The sequence below is a fragment of the Sapajus apella genome, unplaced genomic scaffold (genome assembly GCF_009761245.1).
Source record: "Sapajus apella isolate SASKATOON/1434 unplaced genomic scaffold, GSC_monkey_1.0 scaffold3, whole genome shotgun sequence".
Taxonomy (NCBI): Eukaryota; Metazoa; Chordata; class Mammalia; order Primates; family Cebidae; genus Sapajus; species Sapajus apella.
Genome location: NW_022436943.1, coordinates 50973608 through 50982026, shown reverse-complemented (window position 1 = coordinate 50982026; position 8419 = coordinate 50973608).

The following is an 8419-nucleotide window of genomic DNA, read 5'->3' as shown; positions in this document are numbered from 1 at the left end:
TCACTCTTGTTACCCAGGCTGGAGTGCAATGGCGCGATCTCGGCTCACCGCAACCTCCGCATCCTGGGTTCAGGCAATTCTCCTACCTCAGCCTCCTGAGTAGCTGGGATTACAGGCACGCGCCACCATGCCTGGCTAATTTTTTTTTGTAGTTTTAGTAGAGACGGGGTTTCACCATGTTGACCAGGATGGTCTCGATCTCTTGACCTCGTGATCCACCCGCCTCGGCCTCCCAAAGTGCTGGTATTACAGGCTTGAGCCACCGCGCCCGGCTCTCCATTATCTTTTTGAGTCAAATTCATCCCAACCTTCAAGACAAAGCTGGAGCGTCACCTTCTCTGTGAAGCCTGCCATGATTACCTCCATCTATGACAGAGATCAGAGCTGTTGCCAGCACACCCTTCCTTCTCAGTGCCTTCAATCTGGTGCTGAGATAATCCGTATTCCTGTCTATATCCTCCAAATGCCGGCAGCTCTTTGAGGAAATGACCAACTGTGGTTTGCATATTCATGACCATAATACCTGGCCCAGAACAAGCAGTTGGTGAATAAATTCATGCTTCCTCAGGTGCACATAATGACTATCAGTCTGATGATTTGGGGGATCACAGTTGATACTAGGTTGAGATGAGTGAGATACCTAAGACATAACATTTTTGTTTTTTATTTTTTCCGAGTTGGGGTCTTGCTCTGTTGTCCAGGCTGGAGTGCAGCGGAGCCATCTTGGCACACCGTAACCTCCACCTCCCAGGTTCAAGCAGTTCTCCTGCCTCAGCTTCCCCAGTAGTTGGGATTACAGGCTCCTGCCACCATGTCCAGTTAATTTTTGTATTTTTAGTAGAGACAAGGTTTCACCACATTAACCAGGCTGATCTCAAACTCGACGTCAAGTGATTCACCTGCCTCAGCCTCCCAAAGTGCTGGGATTACAGGCGTGAACCACTGCGCCCGACCTAAAACACTACATTTAAGGAGGTTCTCACTGTCAAGACACTCATGGTGGACACCCTGAGTTACTGAAAACATCAGATGCTTCATCTATACTCATTACACAAGACAACTTTTACTGGCATCTGGGCTTAAAAACTTGAATATTATTTTTTTGCTCACGCATTTCCAAGAACTGACATTATATTACCCCATGTCTTGGCATGGCTGAGATAAGGGCATCCTTCAATCTCTGGTCAGGTTGGCTGAGAGCCTGTCACATGCCAAGCCCTTTGCTACTCACTGGGGATACAGTGCAGGTGTGATGGACAGCCCATCTTCAGCACCATCTCAGTTCTCACAGGGCTCAGAGGAATGGGCATGGAGCCAGGAGAATGCTCATCAAGAATTGTACATGAATGGCTATAATACAGGATTAAGCAAGGTTCAGTTTAGTAGGCGTAGTAAAGAGCGAATGTTATGGGTATGTGAAGATGACTTCTAGCTGGGAAGATGGACAGAACTTGTGAAGGAGGTGGCATTTGATGATTCACACTAACCTGGCCAATGTTATTCATGCCTCACTTGGTCCCCTTTACTGAGTCCATCTGCTGGGGTGGTTGGTTTCTAAGGCCAACAGTGGCACCCTTCTCTGAAGAGTTTCCCTCTGCTAATAAAAGCCCTCGCTCCCCATCCCCATGGGTGGCTATATTCTCCCCACATGGATGGCTCCCAGATAATGACTCACCCATGCCTCAGCTCAAAGTAGGGCAGCTCTGTGGTGCCATTCACATTCTAGAGCTCGGGTTAAGCCCACATTTCAGCTGAAGTCACCGTGTGGCTTAGCTCTTTGGCCTTTTCCCCTTCCCTTTTCCTTTATGTTTCTCTCCAGACAGTGCCCCAGTAAACCATTTACACAAGAGTCCCCATCTTGGGCTATACTTCTAGGGATTCAGGCTTAAGGCGAAAACCAACAAGGGCAATAGTGGTGCTATTACTCATAACTTGATATTTGCAGCATTGCACATGTTCACTGATCTAATTTTTATAACATCCTGTGAATTGTTTTTTTTTTTTTTTTTTGAGACGGAGTTTCGCTCTTGTTACCCAGGCTGGAGTGCAATGGCGCGATCTCGGCTCACCGCAACCTCCGCCTCCTGGGTTCAGGCAATTCTCCTGCCTCAGCCTCCTGAGTAGCTGGGATTACAGGCACATGCCACCATGCCCAGCTGATTTTTTGTAGTTTTTTTTAGTAGAGATGGGGTTTCACCGTGTTGACCAGGATGGTCTCCATCTCTTGACCTCGCGATCCACCCGCCTCGGCCTCCCAAAGTGCTGGGATTACAGGCGTGAGCCACCCGTCCTGGTTTGCAGACGAGGAAGCTGAAACTCAGAGAGGTTAGGGTTCCTTTGCCCATGTTCTCACAGCTGCTAAGCTGGGAGTCTAGGAAGTCTGGCTTTCCATTTCCTGATAGGAAGTACTCCATGGCACGTTCATCTCTATACACCCTCAGGGCTTGAGAGCTGGTGCCAGAGGAGCTCTGCATGAGGGTGCAGGACTCGGGTGCTCTGGAGTTTGGAGGCAAGAACCACCGTGAGAAGAGTGCAGGGTGTCAAGTCAGGCAGCCTGGATCTTAGATCTGGGCTGCATCTCAGGGCAGTGGGACAGCTCCTTCCTGGGCCTCAGACTTTTTAACCTGTAAAACGGGCTGTGCAGCTACTTTCAGAGCTGTTCTGGACCTCCTGTGAGGATATGCATTTCTCATCCTCTTGCCTGGCATGTGGCAGGCAGGCAGTTCATGTTGCAGTCAGCCTGTCTGGGCCCATCTGGTGGCAGAGGCAGAGCAGCTGGCCCTCAGCATCCCAGGTGTCTGGATATCAGTGAGCAGGGACACCAGCTCTGGTCTTGAGACAGAGGCTGCTTTGAGATGGGTGAAACTTTTGTTCTCCCTCCTGTGAGAAGGAGATGAAGGCGACTTTGCTCTTATCAAAATACAACTGCCCCTGGTGTGGCGTGGCGTGGCGTGGCGTGGCGTGGCGTGGTGTGGTGTGGTGTGGTGTGGTGTGGTGGCTCTCTCCTGGTACTTCACAATCCTCAATACGTGGTTTTCCCATTTGGTCCAAGGAGGTTGCTTGGGGGTCAGCAGGAGGGTAAAGAGATGGGCTGTCCCATCCATAGGTCGGCGCCTGGGAGTTATCCCAGTTCCATTTATATTCCTTTGGACAAAACTGAGTTTATATCTACACCTTGCTGCCAGGGAGGCTGGAAAATTGGGATTTTATTATTGGAAGAAGGGGGACAAGTAGAAGCTTCTGCCTGGGTGGACAGTATGGTGCAAAGATGGTGGTCATAACCTGGAATCCTTCATGGGCATTCTCCGTCTGCCAACCACACGTATTTAATTTTATTTTTAAAATAATTTTTGAGATGGAGTTTTGCTCCTGTTGCCCAGGCTGGAGTGCAATGGTACAATCTTGGTTCACTTCTACCTCTACCTCCCAGGTTCAAGCAATTCTCCTTTCTCAGGCTCCCAAGTAGCTGGGATTACAGGCACGTGCCACCACGCCTGGCTAATTTTATATTTTTAGTAGAGATGGGATTTCACCATGTTGGTGAGGCTGGTCTCGAACTCCTGACCTCAGGTGATCTGCCCATCTTGGCATCCCTAAGTGCTGGGATTACAGGCATGAGCCACTGCACCCAGCAATACAAGCTGTTTTTACTGTAATATTTTCACAGTCACCCTATGAGATGGACACTATTAGAGGCATGCCTATGGTACTGATGGGGAGGTTCAAGGGCAGAGCTTGGATTTGAGCCCCTGGCAAGCCAGCTTTGGCGGCTACACAGCTAACCACCACTACACTGTATGGAGGGTTCCAGAATGGATAAACACAGTTTTCACTAACGGATTTGCTATTTACTGATCTTGTGGCTTTGAGGAAACTATATTCCCTCACAAGTTCTTAGTGTTCCCCTGACAGAGTGTCGTATGGATCAAATGAAATCACAACACGTGATAGCTGTTTGTCAATTGGAAAAAGCTAGAAGGAAGACTGACTGTGATTTCTTTTAGTGAACGTGGGCCTCTGACTTCCAATGGCGGCGGAGAGAGAGAAGCCGTGATTGTCGTGTGCATAAAATGCTCTTTTTTTATGGCAATCCTCTGGACTCAGCCCATAGCCCCCATTCTTTCACTGCCTCCTATTTCTGTAGGATGACTTTGCCTTTCTGTATTACTCAGCTGGAATAATATGACAGATGAGAGCAACAGAAAGGAAAAGAAAAGATATGAAAGTTTGCTAAATAGAGAAGATCTGCTACTTCACTAGGAAGAGCTGGAGCCTGAAGAAGATTAAGGTAGAATTTCTCACTAAATCTTGCCGCATGGCCGTCAGCCACTTCTCTCTCTCTCTCTCTCTCCCTGTCTCTCTCTCTCTCTCGATGGAGTCTGGCTCTGTCGCCCAGGCTGGAGCGTAGTGGCGTAATCTCGGCTCACTGCAGCCTCTGTCTGCCAGGTTCAAGTGATTCTCCTGTCTCAGCCTCCCAAGTAGCTGAGATTATAGGAATGTGCCACACCTGTCTAATTTTCATATTTTTAGTAGAGACAGCGTTTCATTATGTTGGCCAGGCCGGTCTCGAACTCCTGGCCTCAAGTGATCCTCCCACCTTGGCCTCCCAAAGTGCTGGGATTACAGGCATGAGCCATTGCACCCAGCCAGTCACTTCTCTTAGGAATGACTAAAAAGCCTTTGTTATTATTTGTCCATAACAGATGCAGAACTCAAGTCCACCAGCACTAGACTGAAGTGGGTGTCTCACAGCATGGTGCAGGCGTGTCTTTGAGTCCAGTCGCTGGTGCACTGGGGGCTCAAGGAGTAATTGCATTAAATGAGTGAGCAGCTTTTGGCTTGTGTGGCCAAAAGGTTCTTCTACAGCAGCTGCTAAAGTGGTTGTGCATGGAGCCGTCTGCAAACTGGGTCAACAGGTCAATCGGGCCTTTTATATGCCAACCAGGCTGCCTATATTTACGTTTAGGGTCAGATCTAGGGCAGAAAATGATGCAGGCAAAAGAAATCCACTTAGAACTTTTCTGTGCTGATGCTGACTGCATGGAGGAGCTGTTCATTATTTATAGCGCACACAATTGTGTTTTGTCCAGTAACCTTATTTGGGCATATAAATAAGCCAGGGATAAGAGAGGAGAACAAAAATGCATTGATTTTTTTCTTCTCATATGAAAGGTAGATGAAGCGATTTTATATTTGAGGTTTTCTGGCTGGCATATTACCCAGACAGCAGGAATTAGAACAGATTTAATCTTCCAATCCATACTAATGGGGGCATTAGAAACACTGTTTATTAAATTTATTAAATTTATCTTTTAGACACTTTTAATATATTCCATTGCAGCCTTGCAGCGTAAGTGCTGAATAATGATAATGTTTAGCATTTATTGAATGCTTATTTTGATTGTGCCAGACACCGTGGTAAGCAACACACATGATCTCATTCAATCCTTACCACAAAAGTGTGAAAAGACACCTATTTCAATTCCCATCTTACAGATGAGAAACTTGAGGCACAGAGAAGGACAACAGTTTGCTGAAATCCATTTAGCTAGTGAAAGGAGGCTGGGGATTGAAGTCAACTTTCCTCTGTGAGTTCATGCATCGGATGTTACATTGAATGACAGGGATCTCTGCAGCTGTGGGCTGGGAAGTCCTTTCATGTTCTAGAAGTGGCAGGTGTCAGAAGCAAAGGGAGCAAATCCTCAAAAGATGCTTGCTGAATGCTGAGGACAGGGCTTATTCTTTTGCCTAAGGAATCTCATTTTAAACTCAGAACAAGCGCTCTATAGGTTCACCTACTTTTGGGCACCTCTAGAACCTTCTGCCTAAACCAAAATAGAATCTTAAATTTTCTTAATTTACATTTTTTTGAGGCAGAGTTTCACTCTTATTACCCAGACTGGAGTGCAATGGCCTGATCCTGGCTCACGGCAACCTCCGCCTCCCGGTTCAAGTGATTCTTCTGCCTCAGTCTCCCGAGTAGCTGGGATTACAGATGAGCACCACCACGCCCGGCTAATTTTGTATCTTTAGTAGAGACAGGGTTTCTTCATGTTCGTCAGGCTGGTCTCGAACTACTGACCTCAGGTGACCTGCCCGCCTCAGCCTCCCAAAGTGCTGGGATTACAGGCGTGAGCCACCGTGACTGGCCAATTTACACTTTTAAATACAGGTAACATAGCAGTTTTCCTGACATCTATTCTCAAGGGGTGGGGCATCAATGAATTGGCTTTTTTTTTTTTTTTTTTTTTTTTTTTTTGTGAGGGGGGTTTTCCCTGTCGCCCAGGCTGCAGTGCAGTTGACACAGCGATGTCAGTTCACAGGAAACTTTTCTTCCCTGGCTGAATGGATTCTCCTGCTTAGCCTCCCCAGTAGCTGGGATTACAGGAACATACCACCAGGCCCAGCTAATTTTTTGTATTTTTTTAGTGGAGATGGGGTTTTACCATGTTGGCCAGGCTGGTCTCAAACTCTGGACCTCAAGTGATCTGACTGCCTTAGCCTCCCAAACTGCTGGGATTACAGGCGTGAACCAACCATGGTGCCCACTCTGTACACGTTTATTGAGCAGCTACTACTTGTCAGTGTTGGGAATATCAGGTTTAAAGAAACAATCTCTTAGAAAGTCATGGTTTTTCTAAGAGAGAAATACAGGGCAGCATCCACAGTCCACGGGAAAAGTGCTGTGACAGAGGTGACAGGCCACCAACACTCGGCATGATAGCAGCCCCAGGCTGGGCCCCATGGTCCTTGCGTCGTTGTATGTCTCCTTATGGAGGCAGTTCCCTCCCACATTGTGAACTGTGCAGCTAATAGGGTATTGCAGAAATGAGGGCGTGTATTACCCACCCTTACAAGGTGGGTCATATAGGACTTTGCAGCTTCTGTCTTTTTTTTTTTGGGTCTCTCTCTCTAGGAGAAGCCAGCCACCATGTTATGAGGACACCCAAGCAATCCTGTAGAAAGTTCCATGTGGTGCCAGACGCAGTGGCTCACTCCTGTAATCCCAGTACTTTGGGAGGCTGAGGTGGGTGGATCATGAGGTTAGGAGTTCAAGACCAGCCTGGCCAATATGGCGAAACCCTGTCTCTAATAAAAATGCAAAAATTAGCCAGACATGGTGGCGGGCGCCTGTAATCCCAGCTACTCAGGGGACTGAGGGAGGAGAATCGCTTGAACCCAGGAGGCGGAGGTGGTAGTGAGCCAAGATCATGCCACTGCACTCTATCCTGAGTGACAGAGTGAGACTCCATCTCAAAAAAAAAAAAAAAAAAAAAAGAAAAAGAAAATTCCATGTGGTGAGGAACTGATACCTCCAATCCATGGCCAGTACCAATTTACTTATCACGTGAGAGCATCCTGGAAGCAGACCCTCATGTCTCAGCCATGCCTTCAGATGGCTGCCGTCTTATGGGAGTCCCCAAGCTGGAACTGTCCAGGCAAGCTGCTCCCACATTCTTGATCCACAGAAACTGTGAAATGATGAATGTTTATAGTTGTTTCAAGTCACTTACATTTTAAGTTCATTTGTTATGCAGCAGTAGATAATGGAAACTCCTTAAACAGGAGCCCAGTCTGAGGAGGATGGAGATGGTAATCAGGAAAGGCTTCCTGGAAGAGGTGTTAGCTGAGCTATGTCTTGTAGAATGAGGAGGAGTTCTGAGTAGGAGTCAGTGAGGCTGAGAGTGTTGGGGTGCTAGGGCTTTCTGGGCTGGAGGAACAATATGTATAAAGGACCACTTCAGGTCCCATCTGCTCTGCAAAGTCTTCCCTAACCATTCACTGTCTGATTCATTCATTTACTTACTCATTCATTCGACAAGGCTTTGATGACAGCCTCCTATATCCCAGGCTGCATGCAGAGTACTGGGGTTGCTATAAGTTGCATTTCTGAGACTGCTCAGTTAGGCATAGAAAACTCAGATGCCCATGGGGCCAGCAAGTAATGCAAGCCAGTGAGGCTGAGTTTACAGGAGTGGTGTACTGTGAGTCAGGGGTGAGGCCACTGAGAAGTGGAGAGCCCAATTCCCAAGAAAGGGCCACCATTCCTCCGCTCCAGTTGTTTGCTGCATGCCAGAATGTAAGCCCAAATTGGTCAGATCTTCCCATTTGTCAAGAGAATCTAGACATTGCATTTTAGTATAAAGTCTTCTAATTTTCAAAAAGCAAATTTGACCCAAACTAGTGGTCAAATTTCCCTTTTTCCAGTCTTATGTTCAGGAGCTCCATGAGTTGGCTGGTGGAGATGTCAGCTTCTCTCCCGCGCTGACCACAAACCTTTGTCCTCTGCCTTATGGTTAGCTTGAGTCCTATGTGACTGGTGCAATGATTAACTATCTCAATAGCCTTTCTTTCTTCTTTCTTTCTCTCTCTCTTTCTTTCTTTCTTTCTTTCTTTCTTTCTTTCTTTCTTTCTTTCT